Source organism: Falco cherrug, chromosome 3, assembly GCF_023634085.1.
Source record: "Falco cherrug isolate bFalChe1 chromosome 3, bFalChe1.pri, whole genome shotgun sequence".
Classification (NCBI taxonomy): domain Eukaryota; kingdom Metazoa; phylum Chordata; class Aves; order Falconiformes; family Falconidae; genus Falco; species Falco cherrug.
The window spans coordinates 89,914,825-89,931,923 of NC_073699.1; positions in this window are offsets into that span (position 1 = coordinate 89,914,825).

Here is a 17,099-nt window from a genome sequence, read left to right on the forward strand (position 1 = left end):
TACTACTTAATAAATTGTTTTTTCTAACTTTTTTTTTTCCTAATTCTCTCTATGTTTTGTATTTATAACACTATCATAAAGATCAGCCTTTGAAAAGATTCTGCAATCACTTTAAGACACAGGGTTAAACTGACTCAGTCTTTCAAATGCCATTGGTTGTGTGTCGGGCTTGCAACGTGCAGTAAGAGCAGTAGGATCACTACTCTGTGATCAGCGAGGCCTCACAGAAGAGTGGTATCACTTCAGAAGGCATCATTTAGTAATGCTTACTATGGGGAGGATATTAGTCTATAATCACAAGCCAAATTTTGACTACCCAAGGTTTCCCAGGAATTCAGCAGGAGCTTTCTTGAAGAATCATGTGGAATACCTTCCTTGAAGCATGTAAAGACCATATCATTTATAATAGCACTGTTCAGTTATTTGCCTTTCATTATATGAGGTCCAAAAAAAAGACTTAAAGGCTCAGTTCACTTATGGAGAGTGCAAAATGTCATTTGCATTATTTTTCTACATAAGGAGAACAACCTCCAGAGAAAATTATTCATTTTAGCACTTCCTTAATAAAAGATCTGTCTAAATCTCCAGAAAATCCATCATGGTCAAATTTCTTCCTCAATACAAAGACAAAGAAAAGAGTGGGAAAGGTCACAGCAAAGCTGTACTTCATGAAAAGCATTAGAATAAACCACAAAAAGCAACCAGTTTAACACTGAAACACATTGTGTGGTTTGTAAAAGAACAGTGTAACTTTTGTAACTGATGAAAGGAATTAGGTTAAACATCCACCTGCAATCCTTGGTAGACCTTCAGAAGAAAAAATCTATATGAATAACCTAAGAAATCAGGTGTTTTAGACAATGGTGGATCATAAGGCTATAAATACATAAGTGTTTAACAATCTTATTATCTCAACACCAAATCACAGAAACTCAGCACTTCACTGTACATGGAGGACGTAGTTACTTCCCCTCCCCACCCTGCAGTAAGGACACACACCTTGCAGGTGTCACCACAGAGGGGCTGCAGTTACCCCATCTCTTGGCTCTGTTAACTTCTTGCATTAGAGCAGCCCTACAAGATTTCACAAAACCTCAGCTTGAGCTTTTCATCTTCTAAACGAAAGACAGAAGCAGCAGCAGGAATCCTGGCTGTCCACCTGCTGAGAGGTGGTCCAGGCTCTGTAACCCTCCATGTGTACTGAGGCTCCGAGTGCCAGAAGCAGAAGGACTCTACCACTTTTATTTACATGAAAGAAGAATCTGCCGCATTTCTTATCCTCTTATTGGATTTACTATATCAAAGAACACCTCAAAGGCTAGCATTTCAGCCAGAAAACATATTGGATTCTCAGACATTAATTTACCAGGTTTACCTATGTAAAATAACTTCCCCCCCAACAAGCAACTCACAAACCATAAAACCCCCAATATTCATCTTTCAGTAAAACTACCAAAGTCATCACAGAGACAAGTTAGCTAGACAAGACATTAAAGCATTTAACCAGTCTGTTGAATTTCAAGGACAGCTCAAACAAGGGAACCAAAGCAAAAAGCAATACATTTAACTGATGCTTTAATAAATGCATTAAAATTGCAGGAATAATCACACAAGCAGCCAAGTGAATTCAGCGTTAGTCCTTCCAATTTTAATCGCAGATAATGTTACTTCTGATGCTGTAAATGAAACCCAAATTTTTTGGATAAGGTACAGACATTTTTTTAAAATAGTACATATTCTTATCTAAAGCCTTTGAATCCTTTCCTCTTTCTTGCCAGTACTAGTACATCTTTCTCTGTTTTTAGCACAGTCAGCTGTCTAGCAAATACCCACCCCCTACATTTTCTTTTCTCCAAACTGACCACACCAACAGGTTCTCAGCAGCTGCCTGTGCCTACATCAGATGTCCAAGCATAGCGTCTCTGTCTCTCTAATCAGAAAACCTAGTTCCACTTTCTTTATTCCCCACAAATTAGAAAGCAAACATGAGCATTGTCAGAGCCCTCAGTCACTCACTATTTCAGACTTGCTCTAGTACTCTTTATGCATTTTTTAACCTTGGCAAACCATAGAGTGTAAAAAACCATGTATATTTTTACTAATTATGGAGATACCTGTAGCCTGATAGGACCTTATCATGTATCTTACTTTATTTAATAAAAAGATAAAAAACTTATCAGGATCAGGGGAAGAGAGTCAGAAAGACTGTACGCAGGGGGACATACTGACCTGAATTTTCCAAAAAGCTTTGGGGTTCTTCCTCCTTTATAAACCACTCCCCCCCCACACACAAAAACCCCACAAAACCCAAACTGGGCAAAATCACCTGAACCCCAAGACCTGTATACAGCTTTCCTTGTACCCTCTACTGGAACTTTGCTGGCTGGCTGCTCATGCATGATCTTAATTAATAAACAAATGAATAAATCCCCTCCTGATTACTTTCATATGTTTTTCTAGACATCTGCTTCTGCCTACATCGTCAGACAAAGCTGCTGTCTTTACAACTTAGCTAGGGAACTTATTTCTCTATCAGGATGCAATTGTGTATTTCATGTCAATTATCTTAATTAGAAGCAAGCTTAACCCATTTACCAATTACAGCTCCAGCATATTAGAACAAATTCTCAAACCTCCTTTAATAAAATAAAATAAAGCCAAAAATGCCCCCAAAGAACAAACCTAAACTCTGGTAACAAGACATTGACAAGAGGACTGAATAAAAGAGCTCTGGTAAGTGAAACGGTGAGGAAGCTGGTATAGGGACAGAAGGAGAACATGCGGGTCTAACTGGCTTAGTCTCTGGCACAGCATTCCCATAAGTCTTCTTACTGGCAGCTTGCAGAGGGTGCACTCTTCACCCTGTTACTCATTTCACATACTTTTCTCCCTCAAAACCAAAAAACAGAGCTATGTGCACCTTTGTTTTGCCACTGCTGGGAATGTTGATGGCCCAACTTATTTATAGTTGGGCTTATAATATAAAAAAAACCCCATATTGTGCCAAAAAACCCCACTATGCCAAAAAAAAAACCCAAACACACACATTCAGCATTTCATTTTATTGCCCATTAACAATTACTTTGCAAAACCAAAGCCAGGTTTTCTCTGGCTCCTCCTCTCACTAATCGCAGACTTTATCACTTATATTCAGATGGACATGAACCTAATACCTATTGCCAAAGACAGAAAGCCTAAAGGGTTAAAAGGAATCCAGTGACAAGAGGGCCAAGCCACCTGTTACTGCTCTAAATTATGGCTGGCTTAGCCATGTCTCTTCACAAAGCCTTCATTCTTTTACTGACCCATTTTCTGTCACAGTGTCAAATGCATTAAATCTAGAGTTTCCCATACCAGGCATCCCTTATGACTTATCTGTGAAGACAATAGATTTCAGCTCTTCTATTTGGCTTCTCATGCATGCCACCAACTTTTTGAGAGGCACCCACCTTTTATGCGCACACTGGATACTAGTCTAAGGAGCTATGTGTAGAAATTATTCCACACATTCTACTATCTACCTGCACAGAGCACATGATGGGCAAAATATTTAGCCCGCAAGTTTATTATATTCTGCTCACCTGCAGCATCTACCAGGTACTGACCCAATTATGAGTGTTTCCCCCTTGCCAAGTTTGCACATTCAGAAATAGTAACTACAATGGTATTTTGGTTTTTTGGTTTTGTTGTTTTCTGGTATTGTCAATATTTTTCTATACAACTTTTACAGTTGTTTTTAGTAGCAAAGAAAAGTCAAAACTACACTTTGAGATTCACTGTTCTGATATCTCGGTTTTTAATCAACCTGTAATATAATATTGATTACAAATGCCCTGAAGACAGGTACTTGTCTTTAGAGCAAATACTTCATATAGCTCTTTATTGCAGAAAGAGCCTTTCAAATGTTTTGATACCAAATACCCATCTGGCCCATGGGCTCACTAGCTTGAGCAGTCAGAATTATATCATTGATTCTGGCGGGAGTGAAATGGGAGTCCTGAAAGACAATACAAGTTAACTGTTTCATTACCAGCATGAAGCACAGCAGAGGACAGAGAGACTCAGTTTAGATGTTGTTCCTGAGGACTATGAAATAAAACAACTACACATGAACAAAGATCTTTGGCAGGAAGATCATAATATATAAAACATTGTGCCGAGACTTCAGCATTTCATTTTATTGCCCGTTAACAATTACCTTGCGAAACCAGAAAACCTCCTCATTGCATGTCAGCTGAGACATCATCAAATCCTCTCAGCTGTCTCCTTTCTCTCTCTCTCAATTCCTCTCCACTGGAAGCCCAGGTCCCTGATGCCAGCAGAGCTTGCTCTGTGCCAGCTCTGGCCACCCCTACTGCGTATCCAGCCTCTAGACCAACTGGACCAAAGCTCAGCTGCAGACTTTTATTTCATTCAGCTCTTGTTCTCGCATCTTCTTTCTGTTATCCTCTGGATAGCTTACACACATTCATAAACATTTACAATATCTAGTAACTATATACATATAAAGCTGTTACACTAATGATTACTCAGTCTTAACATCTTAATCCATCTTGTCTTTTGAAATCCTGCCAGGTACTTAGCCCACGCTCTGGTTTACACCTACAGGTGTGAATAGACTATTCACATTTCACTGATGCACACGGTTCTGGGCACTCACTACATACCTTTTACTTGTTGGTAAAGTCCAAAAGACCTTTTCTGTATGTGCAGTCCTGCCAGCACATGAGTTATTTCTGTCATTGCTGGAGCTAGTACTTCAATGAAGTGAGAAAATGCAAACTCCAAAAGGTATTTTGATTACTCAAGGTAAAACACTTTCCACTTAGCCTACCTTCCCACTGCTCAATCTCTTTGGGACAGCAAGCAGTGAGTTGGAGGCCACCAGAACTCTTTTAGGCTCCTTAGCAAATAAGGCACATTTTTTATTTGGTGTGAGGCATGTTGAGTACAGGAAAAGAAGACACACATATCATTCCTCCAACACTGAAAGAAAGGCCCAGAAAGTAGTTTTAGAAGCAATTTTTCCAATTAAAACAGTGGCCAGCTAGTGCTTTCTTCCTCCCCCTCCATCCTCAGCACCAGCTGTGGAAAAGACAAGAGTCTGTCTGTGTTTGTCTCACTTAAGGACAAAAGGGGTTGACACTGCAGCAAATGTAAAGAAGTGCTGAGAGTCAACTGGAGAAAAGTTGTTCCTGACAGAACTATAACTTGGACTGTCATAAAGGGTTAGTGGACACATTTACACACCTCCCATAAACCCAAACCATTAATATCGCAGGCACGTAAGAGCTGGTCAAAGGGAGCTCAGAAATACAAAGACTGTTCCAAAAAATATGGAGCTGGTTTCTAGAACCTGATGGGGGCTCAAAAACTGACTTTAATTTATATATATATATATAAAATTATTCAGCCTGTCAGTTCACTGAAACTAAAGGTACCGGTGCATAAAATGAAAAAATATGCATAAATCTGGCAAGATTGGTGTCTTATTTTCTTCAAGTCTGGGACACGGATTGAAACTCTAATCAGTCTGAAGTACTATTTGAAAAAAAAAAAAAACACTTTCACACTTGTGAAGACATGCTGATATGCTGCAGGTATGAGAGTTTATACTTGTGACAAAATTATCACATGTACTGTTAGGTGCTGTCTGTTCTAATCCTCAAAACCAATGCTGCTTTACTGCATTAGACTTCTCATCCATTGGCTGTAGCCACATCAAGTCATTTGTCATAAAGTCAGAATAAGAATACTTAGGCAAAGCAGCTTTGGAGAGAGCTCTCAAGCACATGAATATACTCCAGGCCAGGGTTCATTAGCACAATTAACGCCATATTCAAAAAGTTGCTCCATTTGAGGGGATGGCTGCAGCGCTCATTCACTTGAAATTGGCTCAATACAAAAGTACTGGTGTATCCCTCTGCAGCAAATGACAAAAGGATGGCCTGTTTGATTTCCAATACCCTCCTTCGCTGCTAATGGTTTTGCACCTGCAGAAGGATGCTTGTCTAGTCAGATGTTGCTTGCCATGTCCTGGTTTTATGGAGTTAAATATAATTACCACACAGCAGAACAAAGCTAAGTTGCACTGGGCTGCACAATTTAAATGAATAAATGACACTTTGGCGTATATTGGTTGCAAAAGGTCTTTGAGTTAGTTTGTTTAGAAGAGAAAAAAAAAGGGGAAGAAAATGAGGTCTCTAGTCTCTTCTTACAGTATGTGGATAGACCGCTGCATCTGTGCAGAGTGACAGAGCAAGCCAAGGAATAATTTACCAGTCTATTAAAGAGGGAAAAATAATAATGTTGCCAAACATTGAATGTTACTGAAACATTTATTGCTCCATCATACAAGCTGTTCTGTAACTGAACAGCCTAAAACTCACACACATGTGTGTGTTTACACAAGCAGGTTTTTTCTGCGTTACAGATAATAAAGACTCAATAATCGCTTTTTTCAAAAAAGTATTTTTGTCAAGGAAAAAAAAAAGTCAAATGTCTTGTGTTTTCTCTTATTTACTTCTATATATACTAGAAGAAATGAGTCTGTCAGGCATAAAGACACACTTTGTGATTGAAATTTGTTGATAATTCTATGGAGAATTAGTATGTATTTGTATTTTGAGCTTCCTTGGCCCTGGCGGAGTTGAAAGACTTGATTCTTAATTTACAATATTTATTTATTTTAAAAATAATTTTAGTTACTCTGAAAGAAAAAATTCATCAGGGGAGCACTATCTGTCTTTTTAACTAGAATGGCACAACTATTATCTTTATAATGTGGTGCCTATTGTACTTAAGGCTTGAGTTACAATAAACACAATGTTCCTTCAAATTCTTCCATCTAAAAGAAACTTTATTTTCTTCATTCAGGCCTCTCAAACTAAAAAAAAAAGGTGAGGGGACAGATACAGCTCTTTGCAGTACTGCTTAGATGTGCAGGTTAATCATAAAGTGCAGTGCTTTTTTAAATGTTTCAAAATGTAAAATAGAGGTGCATTCAGACCTGCCTCATAAATGGACCATTCTAGTTAAAACTTCGAGAAATTAATTCCTGGCTCTGCTTCTTTTTACTGAGCAAGAAAACATAGTGGCCTTCTGGGGCAAGATCTTTAAAGATTTTTGATGAGATTTATGTGGCAGAAAGAGCTCTCAGAGACAAATCGATATAACTAAGTACAGCACTCTCATACAATCACGCTGATCAGGAAAACCGGCTGCATCATCAGAGGGCTGTCATTTTCTCACTTGCATTGTGTGAGATTGCCTATGGTTTTGCACAACACTGAAACCAAACCCTCCACTTGACAGCAGCCAGTGACAATAGGGGGTTCAGGGCAAAGGAGCTGCATCTTCTCGAGCCTGTGGGTTGCTATACACATTTCCTTTTCTGACAGACTGAAGATTCCCATTCCCTTGCACTGCAATGCCAGTGCAGACGCATTCTCAGATTAACAGAGGGACAGCTGCAATCTTTGTATACAAATACAGGGCCAGAGATTGCAAAAAGTATATTCTTGCACCTTATATACTTCCAGCCTGTTTATTTGTGGATATTTTTAATCAGTCTGTTTGCAAAGAATGGAAAGACAATGCCTCATCTTGAACTGCTAAGAAAGATGTGTTTGATCATTATTTCTTCACTTTCTCATCACCAGGTTAACTGATTCCATGGTGTCTTTTTGCTTGGCTCTTTCTACTTCATATTAATTCCCGCTGTATGGCCCCTCGACATCAGTCTGGTTTTGTTTTGCTGCTGTTAGGCATTTTCAGGTTGGTACTGCTGAGGTAAGTTGGTACTACTGGTAAGGGCAGAGCTCTGCTACTTTCAGCGCTGCACAGAGAAAGTGGCAGTTCTCTCCCCAGCAAACTTACCAAGAAGAGGTAGCAGATTTCTGAAGGTATTCATGGGTAAACCTGCAAAATCAGGAAATTAAGGATTAGGAACTCGGCCTGCCTAATCACTTCCAAAAATCCCATCAGACATCTGCATGCAGGTCTATCTGCTTAAATATAACTGCAAATTTGGCCTGGCCTTTCTTAAATGGAAAACATCCAAAACACGACATGCACGCCGAGTCTACTCTGGAGTTTTCATTGCGGAGCACAGACTGGCTACTTGTTCAAATGCACGCACCAGATTCAGGTATTTACCACAAATTACGCAGAACCCGTGCAAGTCTGGGCAGTTTGTAAATAAGATATGCACCAACAAGAAGTTAAATAAATGGGAATACAAAATCCTACTTAAAAAAAAAAAGAGGGCTATAGATTTATTTCTTTTTCATAACTGCAGCAGCTGGCTTAGCAATACAATAAGTTTGCTGCTGACGGACATTAAAAGCACAAAATACTGTGATAAAAGAGAGAATATTACGCAGTATTTTTGTGGAAATGTTCCTCAGCATTTTCAGGTCAGTTCTGCTACTTCACTATTACTCTTAAACACATGAGAAAAAGATCACACATAAAATTAGTCAAAATGCAAAACCGTACCGGTAATATAAAAGAGATGGGGAGCATAAAAATGAGCGAAAGAATAAAAAAGAAAGGAACTGAAAAGAGAAACACAGGGGAAAAGAGAAACCTCAGAAAAATGAGCATAGCCTGTAAACATCTTCAAAGCAACCATATAAACGAAGAAAGGAAATTACGCCACATCTTAGAAGAAAACAGAAAAAAGAAGTAAAGTCCATAAACAAAGGAAGGAAAAGTTTAGGCTAAACATGAGGAAAAACCTAAAGGTAATTAGGCTACTGAAAAATTCAAAGGTAGCTGAGGTGCAATTAATCCATGTATTTAAGAACAATGGACCAAGAATAACATGGGGAAGAGAGCAGATCTGTAAAATTTAAGTTCTGAGAGGAAACAAAGAAGAAAGTCTCCCCTGGTACCCCGTCTATGATTTTTCTCCACAATGGTCTGATCAACTACAGATTGGCACAGTGTTCAAATTGTATGGCTTGCAACATACCTGTTTTCTCATTACACCTGCTTGTTCATAATTTTTTTTTTCTTTTATGACAGCTGACATCAGTACTGTTCTTTTCTTTTTTTAAAATCTTATTTGGCTTCTCATCAGTTATACTTCAGTCACCACATCTCCTCAGCTCATCATTTTGTTCCCTTTCCATCCAGCTCCTTCAATCAGGATATAGATACAGATGCTTCTTTTGCAATGAGCACTGATTTGACTGCATGTTCCTTCAATTGCATTTGCCTCAAGCATTTTGAATTCTCTCTTGATCCAAGAAAGCCTGTAGGCATTCAGGTGGAAGTGGCGACTGTTAAAAGCTCTGCAAATGGATGACCCTTGTTCAACATGGAGCTGGTTTTCAATGGGTCTTTTCTTTCAAGAGACATCTGTGTTTCACTAAGTGCATTATGATTTAGTACACAGCATAGATGTGGTTTTATCAGCAGTATGCCCTTGATATTTTGACAAACTGTAAATCCATGCTTTCAAAGTCTCAGTTACTCGCATTCTGAAAGGTTTCTTTTCAAGGTTCAGCTTTCAGCTCAATGTAGACACTTATTAAAGTAAAGGGAAGGACCCTATCAACACAGATGAGTTTTGAATGAGACCTTATACTTCTATTCAATCTTAAGTAACCCAGAACATAAATTTGCCATTTGGATCCTTTACCATGCAGTCAGTACAATAGCTTCCACTTCTGCTATCACAGATAATTCAACAGTCTGGTTTAAGTCCTCACACAACTCTCCATAACTTTGTACGCAAGTGCTCAAAGACCTGGAACTGACTTACATTTCCAATAATATAAGTGCTATTTTCTGCTTTTGCAGGTGGGTAGCTCACTCAGTTAAAAAGGAGTTGGGCACCTACATAACCTTGATGACCAATTCCAAAAGGACTTCTGCAGTGTCCCAGTAGCCCTTAAGCTTTTCCTGGAAAAAGCACTTGAACTTGAGCTTCCCAGTGTGTGGCTGTAATGCAGGGAAAGCTGGATGGAGCCAGTACAGATGCAAGGACAGGGCGGTGTAGCAGTAAGGAGCTCACGCCAGCGCAGGGACAATGACAGGAGGCAAAAGGGAGAGAAAGCAAAGACAAAGTTCATAGTCCCTTAACATTTTTCTCCTCATTTTGCCATTCTAAACTTGCGCTTGCTGGTGTTAATTAACAGCTATGCATGCCAGTGCTAGAGGAACAAAGCAGACTGCAGTTTTTACCCCTCCTTCACGTTTTCCATAGCAGTGACTGGACCTTGGGATGTAACCTCTGTAAATGCTCTCTCATTACTTCCTACTAATTAGACTAATTTCATTTATGAGGTATATTATCTGGGGATTTTATATGGTTTAACACATTAAAAAATAAAGCTTCTTGACATTTGAAAATACTCTCACTTTGGAAAAACTGTCACTCCTCACATTTGCACTGAAGGCGATGGTTGAAGGAGTCATCTGGGGATAAAGAAGCATCCTCCTTACAGCAATGGCCATGTGAAGTGTTAAGTAGGCTATGCCATGCTGGCTCAATTTCAGCACTTACATCTTATTAGAGCTACACGCCACAAATGTTTAAAGACTAGATTCAACTCCTCTAACTATGTGCATTAGACTAATCAGAAAGATAAAAGAGGTGTCACCCTTCAGTTCTCAGGCAAGACTGGGTGACTCATCCTGCCTAAGCCATGAACTAGTCTCTGGAGGCATTGATTTCTCTTTTGACTTATCACAGCAGGGGCCTAGGGACCCATAGCTATGACTTCAGTGTCTACTATTTGGTAGGATGTGTTTCAGCCTTAAGAGTTTAGTACGGCACACTGCCAGGTGTTCTTGAGCTTGGGGTATTTTATTTTTCCATAGTTGACACTTGCTGCAAGTTCTAATTTCAAACATGGTCCTTAAAAGCCTGTTGTGCCAGTCTGTGCTTCCCTCCACCACTCTGCATGCTTACATGCAAGCAAGCTGGAGACAAACGTTAGTGAAAATTCATCCTAGATTAGCAGAAGCCAAATCAGCACGCTTCCTCCACTATGTTGGCTAAGGTAATTGAAATAGAGGCTATTCTGCAGAGCAGGTATGTTCACAGGTTGCTGGTATTCACCTTCAGGAAAACAACAGCCTTTAGTCTTTTCTTCACTATCCCCTCCTTGGAAATGTGAGTGGGATCAAGGAGGATTAAACTTCTGAAAGTGCCGTGCCAGAAAAGGAGCTTCTTATCTATGTTCACTGGAACGTCTTCTGATGGGGTGTCTCCTCCAGACTTGCCTTCTCTACATATGCCTACTTGTACGGAAAAATTGCTGAACAAAAGAAACTGAGTTAAGGTGAACATCTTGAGTTGTATTACAAGTTTTAAGACAGAAGGATGTGATCTATTCTGAAAGTCCCTGATGATTTATTTAGTGGGCATATTTTTACATTGTTTCCTTTAACATCAGAGAAAAGGTGCCTTTGGAGAGGCACGGCTTTTATCTCATCTCCTTTCAAATCACACCACAGATCTCAAAAGAAAGGCTATGCCATGTCAGAATTTAAAACATTCACCTTATGGTTTCACCCAAAGTAGAAGAAATATGTGCCACCAAGTTTTAAATGATTGCTTATGCTGCCAATCAGTCAGATTATCAACTGAATTATATAAGTTCCCACTGTTTCCCTGCAAGTGATGAAGCTGAATCTTTTTTAAACCAGAAAAGGACCTGGCCCTTAAGTTTCAGCATCATCTGAAGCCGAAGTAATTTTATGCACTTGAATAATTTATCATCATAACCTATTTTTCATTAATTTGACTACGCTCTCGTTCCTCTCGGGCTTGGTACTTACAATGTAGCTCTACTGCGAAAAATAACGATGTGAAATTAGCACTTTCTTACTCAGCAGAACCCTTTCCTGTGTGAAGTCAGAAAGAGTGTTGCTTAACTTACCACTGAAAGTACTAAAATCTTTATTTTTCCACCCTGCAGAACTAATACACAGCTGAGGGGAAGCAAACAGGACAGGATTTTGAGCGTGTGTATTTACGGGACTATTAACCAAACCCCAGGGTCACCTGGGCAGCCTGTGTGTCTCTGGACTGCGACCACCACCACGCTCCTGCTGCTTGCAGAGGAGAGCTGTATGTACAAGCAGAGCTTGCAAAGCTGGTGGTGCTGATAACACGCTAGTCAAAACAATGTGAGTTGCCAATTCTAACATGCTCAACTCAACAGTCATGTGCTTAAAACTAATCTTAGGCATAAGCATTGCAGGATCAGGTCCACTACAAGTCTAGGGACTAAAGAACAAATGAGGCGAGGCTATTTGTTGATTTGCTGCAAAACAGCTCAGGTGTCAACCCTTCTGCACGAATCCTGAGGGATTCACTTAGCTAAAACAGATTGTGGAATCAGACTGGGGGTCTAAAATCAAATAAGATTTGGGGACAACTTCTTACACTGTAAGAGAGAAGCTGCTCTTTCAGAGACAGATAAAGTAACATTGGTGTAAGATCTCATGTGGAAGACAATCAGTTTGAGGCAATACTCCCTCCAGTGTATCCAAATTAGTATCTTTTTTTCTACCTTTCAAGGTAAGTAATTTCTAAAAATTCACACTACAAATTCAGGGTTAGTTTCCCCCAAGAAAGTACATACAATACGTAATAAACCCAGGAATTTTCAAAACAGCTTTCAATTTCCCTTTACCAAAAGACATTATTTATTACCAGAATGTTCTTCAAGTTCAGACAGTCTTTAATAAGTGACTAAATCTGAAGTCACTTTGTCTGTCAAAAGGTAAAGGGCAAAGGAGTTAAGGGCAGCTGGGTCATCAGAAGTCGTTCTCTTTGGACCCGATGTAGTAAAAATTATCCTGTCTTTCAAACAACTAAAGTCCCAAAAGGCCACAAATCCTAGCTTTTCAACAGGCCAACCTATTCAACACAAAGGTCAGTATCATTAAACGGTATAAACAAACCAATCCTATAGCCAGGAATGACAGACCTGCCTAGGAGCCGAAGGAGTCACGCAGCTGTCTCTCTGGGCCGCCTTCACTCCCACACTTGCAAAGTCCCAAACTTCTTTACACACACACACACACATATTCTTATCTGTTTAACTCCGCACACACATATGCATACGTATGTCTGTACAATGCATGAATGTGTGGTACCAGGCAAATACCCCCTCAAGACATGAGAAGCTGTGAGATAAGCCATTACCAAACAGTACGGAAGCAACAGCTGATTGAACTTAGCTCTTCTGCACGTGCACTGTCCTCTGGACCTCTAGTCTTCCTCCTCACCGGCTCACGGGAAACACTATTTCAGTCAGAGATTAGCCACAGCATGTGACAAGACAGTTTGTGAGAAGAGAGGGGCTGCTTCTGCCTTCTGCCCTCACTCCCATCTCAGTGATTTCTGCCAGTCAAGACTGGGCTAAACCCCATGTTTATTCCTGCACTCGCCTCCTTACCAGCTGAAAACACACTGGATGCACGCCGGCTAGCTTGGCGCGGCACCGGCACCCAACGCTCCCAGCCTGGGGGCTGTGCCTCAGCACATGGCGAGCGCTCTTGCCCTACCTCCACCGCCCGTAACTGCCATGGGGGCTGGCGGCTGCTAATCCTCCTGCAGGAGCAAGTACACATGGCAGCAGGAGACTGAGGGGCCGCTCTTCTCTTTTAGCGGCCTTAACCCATAGCTCCCTCTGCCCATCTGTGGCCATTATGGGAAGGCAGAGTCTCCTCAACTTATTTTATAGAAACCAAGGAAATTGCTTAGGCAACCTCAAAATCAAGTACTTTGCACAAATGACAGCACAGCTGTTTGTGTGCTTATTTCCTTTTGTAACCATGCTGGAAGTGTATTATATGTGCTTAGAGCCATACTAACCTCTAATGGATGTACTGAGGATATGATCGGACTTAAAAAAACCCCAGCCATTAACGCTTGGCCGTGCATCCAGAACAGAGACCTGCCTTGTCCTGTGTGTGTACAGCAGAGCCAATGCCAGCTCTGCCACAGCACAACGACGCGGATTGTTACAACCCGAGTGACGCTTGTCACACACACCGTTGTGATGTGCCGAGTGGTAGACCCTGGAGCTATGAGCCTGAGCTGCCACAGCAGGAGCTCAACAGCAAAGCCAGGCAAACATGAACATGCTGGCTGAAAAGAGAGACTCCTACCATGCAGCACCAGCCACTTGATTTTTCTTTCACTTTTTAAAATTACTTTTACAAGCTTTCAGTATGAAAGAAATCACGTAAAACCGCATTCTAGTCTGCTGGGCATGAAATTTAAAATGCCCACATTAATGCAGAAATAAAACAACTAGTATATCTAAAGCTAAATGCTATGCAGGATGAAGAGAGGATAAATCCTAGCTGGGATTTGACAGATTCGGGTTTTATTCTCATTTCTACCCTTGACCTGTTTGGTGACTGAGTAATTTGTTGTTTGCTTTCTATTTCTTTCTGGGTCAGGGACTCACCTTTCATTTGGTGTTCATAGTGGCTGGCATAAATCTGGATGCTACTACAATACAAGCAATATTTAAATACCTGTGAAACCAACAATAACACAGAGGAGACCTTTTTTCTTGGTAAAAAATTTTCATGTTGCAATGAGTGAATTTTTCAGATGTTTCATAAATAAATAAATACATACATATATGAATTACCCCAAACACATGTATTCAAATATGTTCCTAATTAAAATCTAGATGCCTATTAAAGCTTTGCTAGATTATTTCCCACCTCTGTGTCTTAAGATATTAAAAGTTTATTGCCTCACTTCTAAGAAAAAGTATTGATTTGCTGTATCATATCCTTAAGATTTGCACTCTGGCTTTGCATAAAACTCCACTTTTAATGCATTTTTAAAAAGCCATCATTATTCCAAGCACATGGCACAGAATTGTATTTACATTACAATGAAACCCCGTATTTTTCAATATGTGTTTGCAAGTGGTTAACGTGTCTTTCCATCTCAACCAACCTGCTTCTCAGCAGTCAATGTTGACACAGGTCTTTTTCTAGTGGTTTCAGTAACACTTCTGCCTTTTCTTACTTCTCTCCCCTTACCATTTAGAAGCTGCCAGCTGAAACACATGCCAATCCAATTGCACAAATTCACAACATAAACAGCAAAAAGTACATCACTACATGCCTAAAGACTTCACAATCTCTCTTAAAATGTCCAACAGAATCCCCCCAAAATTGAACTGAAAAGATTTGATATTTTATTTGCATGGCTGCGCAGTAAGGCTTTCGTTATTGCTGTTGGCACTTGATTTCTGATACAAATGCAGAGTTATGACTTGCAAGGGCAAAGAGTTCAAGGTCATTTATTTTCTTTTTTCACAGTGGGCAAGGAATTAATTCCGTATCTTACTGACCAGAAGTAAAGATCAGGGAACTTTGAAATAGGAGACAGTAGCGCTACAGACCACATCACAAACTAAAGAAACAATGAAACATTATAAAATGAGGAAAGCATTGAAAGCAATGGGGGCAAAAGGCATCAGAAGTCTTGAAAACCAGTTGCTGGGTAAAGCCATTGAGTACTCTGGAAGTTTTGAGGGCTTACAAGGTTGGCAGTGTCCCACCAGTTTTGGATGTCTGGCTAAGCCCCGATTCAAAAAACAGCAAGCAATAACACATAGATTGCTTCTGATTGTTAGTGTACAGACACCTACTGAGACAGGATATTGGTTGTAAAATCTGACACATTCTGACAGGTGGAAAACGTATTTTAAATATTTTGCTTGGTTTTTTTGGAAGAAGGAAGAAGACAACAGTATTGAGTGACAGGAATTTTAAATATCAAAGATTAAACCAGGATTTTTTCTTATTTTTTCCTTTGGATGGCATTTGTTTTTTCTTAATGACGACAAAGCTGAAAGATTCTGTGTGTATTTGACAATGTTTCTCATCACAAGAACAGAAGGTAAGAGCAGCAATTTTGGATTACTTGTCCAATGAGGTAATTTTAAATTGTCTAAGATAAAGATTATTAATTTTTTCTTTTTCTAAATATAAAAATAAATTCATAATTGGGTATTGAATAACATCAGCATTTTAAAGTGTTGCTGGATTGGGAGATGGCTGCTTTTTGTTTGCCAGTTCAAGTGTCCCTCTGGAAACAGAGCTGCAATATTTGAATTGTAATTCTAGTTGGCAGCAGAAACTGGTCACCATGTCAGAACTGTTCTGACATAGTAAATGGCTGAAGTAATGACAGGAGAAAATCTTCAGGGAAGTAAATTTTTTTTTTTACTTATTTTAGACATGTTGGCTCAGCTTGCATCAGTGGGGTCCCATGAGTTCCCATGACCACCATCCCCATCTTTAAATAAAGTAAAAAGCTACCTCCAGTGACAAACACTCACCCATCACTGCTGCATCACTTCTGGACTGCCAAGGTATGAGCTGCTTCTGCCACCAGTAAAAGTTCACAATTTGTCAGCTCGAGTCTGTCCTTTGCTGATGGATTACTTTTGAAATGTCTGCTGTAAGTGGATGGTTTTATTTATTTACTTACTTTTTCTAAAAAGGCATATAAGCAACACACTGTTTGGGCTCTGGTTTCTCATAGCAGAGCCTCCAATTTTAGTGATCATCTCAATCATCGTTTTCCAAGACTACGCAGGAAAAAGGGATGAGGGTGACAGTGCCCAGTCTGCATGGCCAAGTTCTCCTTTTCTGCCTCAAAGACACTCTCAGGCACAGGTAGAGAAATGTAGTAGGCTTTCAAAGAAAAGATACTTAATCCACAGACTAAGGCATCCACTGGATGAGGATCATTGCCCTAACACAGACCTCCTGAGGCCTGGACCCAAGTGACAATTTCATCCTTGTTTTCATCGCTCAGCAATAGAAGAAATAGTCCCTTATTCCCTCCACACAGGTGCTGTGAAGAGCAACAGAATCACGCTTGAGGCATTCAGGTATGACTGTTAAGTCACAGGTATACCGTTTAGACCCTTACACATGACAGATTTGGGAATCCTTTTGAGGAATGAAGTGAGGATTTAGATAAAGAGAAATTTACCTAGTTAGTGAGGTTTTTGGTGAAATTTGGTGCTCCCTTTGTTACCTGTAGCAAACAGGGGAAGAAAAGGGCCTCCAAGGTAAACATGCTCCCT